Source organism: Pseudorasbora parva, chromosome 7 (assembly GCF_024679245.1).
Source record: "Pseudorasbora parva isolate DD20220531a chromosome 7, ASM2467924v1, whole genome shotgun sequence".
Taxonomy (NCBI): Eukaryota; Metazoa; Chordata; class Actinopteri; order Cypriniformes; family Gobionidae; genus Pseudorasbora; species Pseudorasbora parva.
In genome coordinates, this window is record NC_090178.1 from 19734095 (window position 1) to 19746258 (window position 12164).

At 35.7% G+C, this 12164-nt stretch overlaps 1 long non-coding RNA gene across 1 annotated transcript; it reads left to right on the forward strand.

Annotated features, from left to right (window-relative positions):
• Positions 1–1952: 1952 nt before the first annotated feature.
• Positions 1953–10171, forward strand: LOC137083678 (uncharacterized). Its single transcript, XR_010906572.1, has 3 exons — positions 1953–1996; positions 4094–4158; positions 9918–10171. It is a non-coding gene; the product is annotated as an uncharacterized lncRNA (long non-coding RNA).
• Positions 10172–12164: the final 1993 nt, after the last annotated feature.

Genomic DNA, 12164 nt, shown 5'->3' on the forward strand with positions numbered 1-12164 from the left:
ACCTGTACAAGTTTCTTTTTCTGTTTGAACACAGAAGCTGTTATGAAGAATGTTGGTAACCAGACAGCTAACTGACTTCAAACTGACCTCCATAACAGTAGTCGATGACAGTCAGCTGTCTGGTTACCAACATTCTTCATAACAAACAGAAAAAGAAACTTGTACAGGTTTGGTGGGTAAATGATGGCCTTTTTTCGCCATGATTTGCACATGAGCATCAGAATTGGACCACAAAGCACGAATCCTGATGAATCATGTGTGCTTTTACATCACGTGGATGGCCGGGTGCGTGTGCGTGGCTTACCTGAGGAACACATGGCCCCAGGATGCACTATGGGAAGAAGGCGAGCCGGCGGAGGCAGTGTGATGCTTTGGGCAATGTTCTGCTGGGGAACCTTGGGTCCTGCCATCCATTTGGATGTTCCTTTAACACGTCCCACCTACCTAAGCATTGTTGTAGACCGTGTACACCCTTTGATGGAAAACGGTATTTCCTGGTGGCTGTGGCTGTGGCTCTTCCAGCAGATAATGCTCCTGACACGTGTTGTCTTGGCCTCAAAATTCCTCAGATCTCAATCCAATCGAGCATCTGTGGGATGTGCTGAACAAACAAGTCTGATCCATGGTGGCCCTGCCTCGCAACTTACAGGACTTAAAGGATCTGCTGCTAACATCTTAGGGGTCAGGGCTGTTTTAGCAGCAAAAGGGGGACCAACACAATATTAGGAAGGTGGTCATAAAGCCTCATCTGTGTATGGTGTAACTTGTATGGAATTATGGCAATATTAGCAAACAAGTGTTGCTTTGGACAGAGCATCCACCCTAAATCAACAAGTTATGTTATAGTGCCACACAGTAAAAGGGAAAATGAAAGTTGACAATAGGCAAGATTATTTCTAAAGGAAAGGTCAGTAATTTGTACAAATGTAAAAGGGTCATTATAGGTCACATGAATGTAACTGTAATGCCACCAAAGATGCAGAAATTGAAATTAATACATATGCAGTGTTTACGCTGTATGTGTTTAGCAGAGTAGGGGTTGGTATATATATATATATATATATATATATATATATATATATATATATATATATATATATATATATATATATATATATATATATATATATATATATATGTATGTATATTTATGTATATATATATATATATATATATATATATATATATATATATATATATATATATATATATATATATATATATATATATATATATATATATATATATATATATATATATACACACACACACAATTTAAACAATTCATTAATTCATTGTCTCTCTGTATTGCTTTGAGCATGATTGGTTATTCTGACTGTCATCCGGTATACTGGCCAATGACAAATGCGCGCGCCTTTTACAGGTCAAATTTGAATTATACGTTTGTTGTAGAGTGAGTGTGTGCGCTGCTAACGTTAACGTTACTGCTCGGGCATCTGTAATGCAGTAGCTAACTTCGGTTCTGTTCGGTTTTACATGGATTTCTACATTGGTTATTTTTTTAAAAAATGTTTTATATTTTGGGCGAATTTAAGTTGCGGGATGTTAATGGAGGACAAACAAGAAAAAAATTCATATGGGCAACTTTTACCAACGTAACGGACATATTGGAACTGCAGAAGGTAAGTTAACTAACGTTAGTTTTATTTTTATTTTTTAAAATCTTCTGTTACATCAAGATATAAATGTTTAAGTGATAATCAAATCGCGATTACCCCAATAACGACATTAGTAAGTTACATACTGTAATCATTAACTACCAGCTATCGTTATTGTCGTTGTTTGCATGTGTTAATATTATAAGATAGGTTTGAGATTAAAAAAAATCAACATAGAAGCTTTGGATTGAGTGAACTGACTTTTGAAAATACCTCTGTTAGTAAGTAAGTTAAATAGCTAATATTGTTGTGTGTTTGTTTCCCTCATGAACCAGACATTTTGGGAAGAAAATCCAGCCTCACGATCTTCAGGGGTGGTAAGTATTGTAATACTAACACGAAGACAGTGAATTGATAACGTTACTGATATGCACAGTAGTAACGTTAGTCATTTTATTGGAAGTTTGCGTTATGTTAATATTTAATTTCATTTGTTGAAGATATGAAGGTCATTCGTGTGGGAGACAACACATGAAAACAGAAGTAACGTTTCACATGTAACGTTAATTCAGGTTTAGACAACATATGTGTGAGTAAATGATAAGAGAATTCTCATTTTTGGGTGAGCTATGTTTTTAGGGTCTTGTTTCCAATCTTGGAGTCATTAGAGCATACTTTATATCTTTTGGGGATCATAGTCATGTTTCCCTTATGTGCCATATAAACGTGGGGAACATAGGAATGACCCCCAATGAACCCAGAGTTGCCAAATTATAAGTGTTAAAGGGATAGTTCACCCAAAAATGAAAATTAGCCCATCATTTACTCACCCTCAAATCATCCTAGGTGTATATGACATTCTTTTTCTTTTGTAATATAATTGTATTCGTCTGGAAGAAGAATCATATACTTCCTAGGATGATTTGAGGGTGAGTAAATTATGGGCTAATTTTCATTTCTGGGTGAACTATCCCTTTAAACCCCTCCATTCAAATATAAAAATGCACATAGTGCCTCTGGCACAACCTGAATATGAATCCCTATTCTCTATGACTATTACATCATGCTGGCCGCTAAGATTTGTTACACTAGGGGTGTCACTCCCACAAAATATTCAAGGATGTTGTTCAGTTATTTAGTATTATTATGAATTCTGGTTAAAATCATTAACTTTGAATTTTCTGAACTTCGAAATAAGCACATTGCATGGCATCATTACTCCAGTCTTCAGTGTCACATAATTAAAATATGCTGATTTGCCATTGAGATTTGGGGAGTTTGGAGGCCAAGTCAACACCTCAAACCCGTTGCTGTGCTCCTCAAACCATTCCTGAACCACTTCGCTTTGTGGCAGGGCACATTATCCTGCTGAAAGAGACCACAGCCGCCAAGGAAAGGGTTTCCATGAAAGGGTGTAAAATAGTCTGCAACAATGCTTAGGTAGGTGGGACGTGTTAAAGTAACATCCACATGGATGGCAGGCCCCAAAGTTTCCCAGTAGAACATTGCCCAAAGCATCACATTGCCTCTGCCAGCTCGCCTTCTTCTGGTGCCATGTGTTTCCCAGGTAAGCAACACACCTGGCCATCCACGTGATGTAAAAGAACACGTGATTCCTCAGACCAGGCCACCTTTTTCCATTGCTCCGTGGTCCAGTTCTGATGCTCACGTGCCACTGTTGGTGCTTTCGGTGGGGTCAGGGGTCAGCATGGGCACCCTGACTGGTCAGCGGCTATGCCGCCCATACGCAACAAACTGCGATGCTCTGTGTATTCTGACACCTTTCTATCAGAACCAGCATTAACTTCTGGAGCAGTTTGAGCTCCAGTAGCTCGTCTGTTTGATCGGACCACACGGGCCAGCCTTCGCTCCCCACGTGCATCAATGAGCCTGTGCCATGAGCCTGTGGCCGGTTCTCCACTGTTCCTTCCTTGGAGCACTTTTGATAGATCCTGACCACTGCAGACCGGGAACAGCCCACAAGAGCTGCAGTTTTGGAGATGCTCTGACCCAGTCGTCTAGCCGTCACAATTTGGCCCTTGTCAAACTCGCTCAAATCCTTACGCTTGCCCATTTTTCCGGCTTCTAACACATCAATTTTGAGGACAAAATGGTTACTTGCTGCTCACTTCAATTTTCACTATATATATATATAGTATACACGGTGTGTACGGCTTTCTTTTATATATATATATATATATATATATATATATATATATATATATATATATATATGTATGTATGTATGTATGTATGTATATATGTATGTATAATTTTTTTTTTTTTTTAGCAACATAAAAATATGATGAAGCTTGTGCTTGTCTTTGAGAGATTAAAATTATGTTTGACTGCCTGTTTCTTTCCAAGTATTTTTGACATTTCCTTTTCCAACTGTGAAAACTGCTAATGATAAAACTTTAAAAGTAGATAAAGCTCATTTTAACTTTTTTTTATTTTATTTTCCTTTTCTTTAGATCAAGCATCGGAACAATGTTTACAGGGCAGAACAGGTACCAACAGAGAAACAAGTACATCACTAGTAAGTATCAATGCAGTATATAAAACCATAGACCATAAAGGTATAATGCACTCCAAAATGCTCTATTTTCCCTTCATCATGCCATCCCAGCTTTCCACAGATTGTTGGAAAAGTGATTCATCTTTGTGAGTCCATATAGGCCTACAGTGTGTGCATAATTACACAAGGTGATATTCTGATCTTATTTTTTTCCAAGCACATTTTACCCATTTCACACAAGTGTGCCACACAAGTCCTAAAAACTGACTTGTTGTCCATCTTTTTTACAGTCTATGATTCCACACCATATTAATCTTGATAACTACTATTAATTTATTAAATCATTTATAAGGGATGTATAATTAAAGAAGGCTGAAAGTGAAAAAGGCTAAAAGGTAAAATGGGCTAAAAAAGAGATTTAACTCAGACTGAAGAGTCAAAAATTATTAAAATGGAATGATGCAATACTAATGCAATAATCAAAATTAAGGTGTGACCATTGGACAGCAAAATGCTTATTGATTCAGCAGGGTCATACAAAAACAGGCCGATTTTCCAGAACTGCAACCTACCTGGAGTCTCCTGAAGTGCAAGGTGTCAGGATCTCAGACACTTCAGTTAGGTAAAGAATCCTAAAAAACACCATTTAATAAGAATCAAACATGAAGACATACATAATAGACAGATTGAGAGTGACTCTTGTGATTCTTATTAAGTGGGGGTCATATTTCAGGGTTCTTAAAAGTCTATGATATCCTGACACCTTGCACTTCTGGAGACTATGTAGGTTGCAGTTCTGGTGGTGTCTGGTCCTGTGGTTCTGGAGACTAAAGGGTTCCTGATGGTTCACAACTAATTCACCTTAATTCATATTTGTTTTAGAAGTTAATTTATTTCTTCACCTGTTTTTTTTATGACCCTGCTGAATCGATGTTTTGCTGTCCAATGGGCATGCCTTAATTGTGCAATTTCTAGTATTGCATCTTTCTCATGGGTATTTAAAAAAGGACGTTCCAGTCTAAGTTAAATCTTTTTTTTTGCCCAGTTTATCTATAAATGAAAACCTGTGTAATAATGATGCACACCTGAATACAAGACATTTTTCACTCCGAGCCTTTCTTAAAAAAAATATATCACTTATAATTTTGGATTTGAATTGGTAAAATGTGCTTAGAAAAATAAATCTGAATATAAACTTGCATTATACTAAAGCATGCTTCAGAAACTACATAATAATAATAAGTTATCTTATCATGTGAGCTTCACAATTCTCTTATGTTAATGTCAATTATTGTCATGATGTGTATACTGACGTGTTTGTTAAAAAAATGTTATACAAATGACAATAATTTATTGAAAAATCCCTGTTTGCACAAATCTACGAAAACAACTAAATAACTCTGTATTAATACATTCTAGACAAGTGATTTGGCAATTTCATTGGTAAAGAATGCATATGTGCGCAGACCTACCTTGTCTGCGCACATATGCATTCAAACACGCATACCTATAAACTAAACATGTAATGCGCATGTGTGTCCATCACCATTAAGTTTACACAGAGATAACGGTATTGTTTTCAAAAACATTGTGTTTTCAGGCCACCAGAACTCCATTGTTGTGTAAATGAATGTCCAAAACGCGTTGTGTAAACGTCCCCTTATAAAGCATATATATTTTTTAAAAACCTTGTCATTTTTTAATTGAATTTGCCTAATTAAACTCATCTGAACCTAGGGCTGGACAATAATTCAATATCAATATATATCGCGATATAATTTTTTTCAATAACGGTGATATGATTTTTAAACACATTTCCGATATTTCGATATGACTGAAGTTCAGGGCGCATGCCATCAGAAAGAGCAGAACACGATTGGCTTCTTGCGTGATGACGTAGGCCTACACCACGGACACGCAGCCAGTGCTCAGCAGCAGTAGACTGACAGATCCAACGCGGCACGTTTTAGCTACAAAGAGAGTTTCCCTGACCGCAACACAAATGTGACTGAACGAGCTTCCACAAGTAAGGAGAAATAAATAGTTGATAAGAGAAGAAAGACTAACTTTCTTTAGTGGCGTGGAAGTGGTTCGTCTATCTAAAGCACTATTCGCACGGGATTAGTATTATCTAGGGACCTCTGTGATTTAGAAATGACTCCTCCACATCTGAGTTTTGCGTGGCGCATTCGCACGGGATAAGCAAAGCCTGTGATTTTACTCGAATTTACTGACTTCTCCCGGATATGATGTTCGTTATAGATAACTGTATGAAATCATAAACAGGCATCGATATCGTTTTGATTATTTTACAGTAGCCTAATAAATAAATATAATTTCGTTCAGTTAGCGAACAGACGCCATGAACTGAGCTCAGACCAGCGGCAGGAATCAGATTTCATTTATCACGAGTAGGAAGCTGACAATATAGCCTACGGCGGAAGATTCAGTTTCAAAACTAAATGTAAAAGCGCCTATTTAAACAAGATTGTCATTGTACTATACTGTTCTGTTATGTTTTTCATTCAGAACAGTATTGATGTTAATATTAAACACACCATTCAATCAGATTACTCTCAAATTGATACTCATTCTAAAGTGAAAGTATAATCCGTGTGGGCGCGGCTGCACGGGAATGACTGAACGGTGCGCATTATGAATGCAGACTTTATTCTTCGTGAAAGATAAAGATAGAAATGCTCACAGGGAGAAAAAAAGCTTGCAAAAAGTATATACAATCCGCCTAATCCTGGCCAAATCACAGAGATGTCGATTCGCACGGGACTAATGTTATCACAGGACCTCGGTGTTCGGCGAAATATGGTAGGTAGGCTAATTTGCGGGGGAATTTTTACTTTACAAATTACAGACATGGCCGATTCGCACGGGATTAAGATCACAGACATTCTCTGCAATTATTACAAATCACCAGAGGTCCCCAGATAATACGAATCCCGTGCGAATGGGGCTGATATTAAACTTGTGCCGGAGAGGTGCCGACTAGGGGTGTAACAATACATCGACATAGATGCATCAATCTAATGTCTAACAATACGATGCCAAGCGTTACAAATAATCCATGTAGACTATTTATGTAAGAGGCAAGTGGCACATTTGTTTTAATACTTTCCACTAGGGCTGGGCGATAAATCGATTTTATGGATTAATTCGAGTTTTTAGTTTACGACGATTTTTGTGAATGAAAATCGGTTCTCTCTTTCAAATCCGCCGACGCTCCCCTCTGGGCTCCCGTAATGGCTCAGCCCTCCCCGCGCGCGTTTGCCACAGAGGTACACAAACAACAAGGATCGCGTCTAACAACATACAGTTTCATTCGTAATTGCTTCAGTTTTTCACAGAACAATTAACAATACCCCGCTGCAAAGTGTGTTTGAAGTCTGAACGGAACCGCGCTAGGCGCTACTCATTTAAAGCTGCGCTGACACGAACGCAGCGCGAGCTCACACACGGGCCAATCTCGTGACAGACACGATACACTGCAGCGCTGGTGATCCAGTGAGAGAGCGTTTAAATTCACCACAGAATTAATAACATCGCTACTGTGATCTAGTGGAAGCAGTCGGGGCAGAATTCTGTTATAAACCACAGATATCAGCTCTAACAGAGCTGAGCGAAGGTCAGGGGTTTCAGTCACAAAACACCAACATTTACCACGATTGTACTGTAGTAAAACCACATGGATTTAATGTTGTTGTTGTTGTCATTATTTATCTCAGGATTCGTACAACCTTTTGAGATTGAAATTCAAGCACTTTCCAATGGTTTTCAAGAGCTTCACACTTATTTCCAGGACTTCAAAGCTCTAGATATCCGACTGTAATGTTATTTTTAATGTGATGGTTCGTAAAACTAAAAGTTTAAAGGGGTCTTGTGAAAGAAATAGTGGAATGTTTTTTTTAGTTTATTTTTTTAAAATGTGTAATCCATTTTGTAGCATTTTTATTTAAAAAAAGATATGAAATGCCCACCACTATAACCAGCAGAAGAGCACTTATTGATTTATTAGCGATTTCCACTCCCTAATGTATGGAGAAAAGTACGAAGTCACAGTCTCAGGAAAAACTAAACTTTTCTTCAAATTGTGACTAAATTACAGTAAAGTAAAGAGCTCCTTTAATAATCACTGAAGTTGTCGATCAGTTCAGTGTGAGACTATTGAAGAACAATGCTAATCTATATTTAATAATAGCATTACATTTAAATTTTCCCTATACTTTTTTTGCACATTACTGTTGTTAATAAAAGTTAATTTTATCTGCATATCAATTCATAAACCTTTGATATGTATACTGTATATTGCAAAAGATATGGTGCCCATTTATACTGTGGAATAGTCGGGGGGTTATTCACATGCGGAAAGTTTTGCACCCCAGGTGGCACTTCTACCAAGCTGCAAATATTTAATTTTACCTAAACAAAATAAAGTTAAAACTTGTTTTGAACAATTTCTTTGTCATCTGCAGATTGATTTTAAGTAGGAAGGGGAAAAAAATCGTTTTAAATCGTAAATCGAATTTTTGGTGAAAAAATCTGGGATTTTTTTTTTGGGCCATATCGCCCAGCCCTACTTTCCACATTTGCACACAATGTCATGTATTAACACCAATGCGTTCATTCTCGTTTAAATTACCTTTCAAAGCTTGTGAAAGACGGTCAGACATGGCTTCACGAAAATGTATCATTTTCTCCTGTTTAAAGCCTTGCAAAAAGCAGCGTGCACTCATCTCAAACAGAGCACAAATAGGCCACTGAATTGAGTCTTATTTTTGTTTGTTTTTGTGCATCAGTAGATAAAGGTATAGTTTTGCATAAAAGGAGAATATAGCGCTATGAATCGTTCTTCACTGAAATGTATAACTTAAAAGAAAATGCTCAATAAACTGCGTCTGCGAAGTGAGAGTCTTGTTTATTTGACGGTGATTTCACATTTCTTGTTCGTATAAAGGCTAAATACAAATAAAAGGTGAACATTAATTTATTTGTACCGTTTTTATTTCTAAAATATTATATAGTTTTATAGGAGGAGGTTTCATAGACTTGGCAAATTAATTTGTCAGAAGTTTGTAGGTACAGAAATCCTTTGTGGCAGTTCTTGGTAGTTTTTCTAAAGCTTTTATATAGTTCATATCGATATCGAAATTATATCGTATTGACCAAAATTAAGAAATATATCGTGATATAAATTTTGGCCATATCGTCCAGCCCTATCTGAACCACCTAATCAAGGTTTTCAGGACTACCAGAACATTCCAGGCAGATGTTTAGAGCTACACTCTGCAGGAAATTCTACACACAAACTGAAGGGATAGTTGACACCAAAATTAAAAGTCTATTAATCACTTACTCACCCTCATGTAAAGGAAAGCACAAAGGAAAGCAGTTTGGTTGCCAACATTCCTCAAAATATATCAAGAAATAATTATACAGGTTTGAAACGACATGAGGATGAGTTAACGATGACAGAATTTCCATTTTTGGGTGGTAAACCATCTCAAGTATTTTCATGTCTTTTTAGTTAGTTAAAAAATATGCCGTCATTAATCCTATATTTAATTCCCTTAAAAATATTGAGGGAAAGACCCTCAGCTACCAGACCCTACCAGATGAAACAGAAGACAAAAAGAAAACTTTAATTACATTAAATTGAGCTTGTTTAAAGTAAAAAATAATAATAAAAAAAAAAAAAACATTTATTAAAAATCTTTTTTTTTTTTTTTAAGACTTTTCAGAGAATCATAGTGTTCTTTTTTTCTTCCCAGATGCACCAAGGACCCTGCTGATTACTGGTATTTTGAAGGATTGTTCTTTATCTGCTTTATCTTCTGGTAACAAATCATGGATCTTTTTTTTTTTTTTGTTACTTCTTAAAACGCTTGTTAGAATTCTGAATAAAAGACTGTTATATTTGTAATCAGATATCTCGAGTTAGAGACGGTTTGTGGATTGTACCCCCCTCATTTGTGTTGAAATCCGATGGCTCAGTGAGGCTTGCATAGCCAGCAATGACATTTCGTTTCTCAAGATCCATTAATGTACTAAAAACATATTTAAATTAGTTCATGTGTGTACAGTGGTTCAATATTAATATTATAAAATGACAAGAATATTTTTTGTGTGCCAAAAAAAACTGACCGATTTCAAAACTGCTTCCTGAAGCTTCAGAAGCTTGACACGCTGATCGCGTGTAAAACCGCCAAACTGCTGAAATCATGTGACTTTGGCTCTCCGAACTGCTGATTTGACACACTGATCTATAATGCTCCAAAGCTTCTTGTTTTGAAATCGGGCATCACTATATAAGTCGTTATTTCGTTTTTTTTGGAGCACCAAAAATATTCTCGTCATTTTATAATATTAATATTGAACCACTGTACTCACATGAACCGATTTAAATATGTTTTTAGTACATTAATGGATCTTGAGAGAGGAAATGTCATTGCTGGTTATGGAGGCCTCACTGAGCCATCGGATTCAACACAAATATCTTAATTTGTGTTCCAAAGATGAACGAAGGTCTTATGGGTGTGGAACGGCATGAGGGTGAGGAATAAGTTACATTATTTTCACTAACCCTTTAACATTTAATAAATAAATGCTGTATAATTTTAATAAACGTTGTACATTTTGTAAAGTGTTACACAGTCTTGTATAGCCATAATCTAAAGTTTGAGAATTTGATAAAACTATTGTTAATTACTGAAGTAGTTTAAATGTTGTATTTTATTTATATCAATATCAATAATTTAATGATGGAATCATTCCATTTTATTTAGATTGTTTTACATAATTTAAACACTATTAAATTGTGTAAACAAATGCTGCAAATCAGAGTTTGAGTTGATTTGAATTCTTTTTATACTGTTTTCAGACTTATTTTATCTGCCAAAATAAAATTCTTAATTTTAAATCTTTATCACGTCTTTGCATTTTATTGAAAGAGTTTGACTGTAATAATCTGGAAAATGCTTGTAAAATAACAGTAATTTTCTGTAGAACTACCATTACCGTCATTTTATTGAAAGAGTTTGACTGTAATAATCTGGTAAATGCCTGTAAAATTACAGTAATTCTGTGTAGAACTACCATTACCGTCATTTTATTGAAAGAGTTTGACTGTAATAATCTGGTAAATGCCTTTAAAATAACAGTAATTTTCTGTAGAACTATCAGCGCCGTCATTTTATTGAAAGAGTTTGACTGTAATAATCTGGTAAATGCCTGTAAAATAACAGTAATTTTCTGTAGAACTATCAGCGCCGTCATTTTATTGAAAGAGTTTGACTGTAATAATCTGGTAAATGCCTTTAAAATAACAGTAATTTTCTGTAGAACTATCAGCGCCGTCATTTTATTGAAAGAGTTTGACTGTAATAATCTGGTAAATGCCTGTAAAATAACAGTAATTTTCTGTAGAACTATCAGCGCCGTCATTTTATTGAAAGAGTTTGACTGTAATAATCTGGTAAATGCCTTTAAAATAACAGTAATTTTCTGTAGAACTATCAGCGCCGTCATTTTATTGAAAGAGTTTGACTGTAATAATCTGGTAAATGCCTGTAAAATAACAGTAATTTTCTGTAGAACTATCAGCGCCGTCATTTTATTGAAAGAGTTTGACTGTAATAATCTGGTAAATGCCTGTAAAATAACAGTAATTCTCTGTAGAACTATCAGTGCCGTCATTTTATTGAAAGAGTTTGATTGTAATAATCTGGTAAATGCCCGTGAAATAACAGTTTTAAACTGTAAAAAAACAATCATAAAAAAATGGTAATTGACTGGCAGCAGCGGCTGCCAAACAAAAACCGTAAAAAAAAGGTAAAACACCTTAATTTAAACAAGGAAAAAATCTGTAAAATAACATTGTTTTTCAATAAATCTTTTAATGAAAATTTCTGTAAAATTATTGTTTTTGCATTTTATTTGAATTAAGATATTTTACTTTAATTTTACGGTTTTTGTTTGGCAGCCGTAGCTGCCAGTCATTTACCATTTTTTTACGAGAT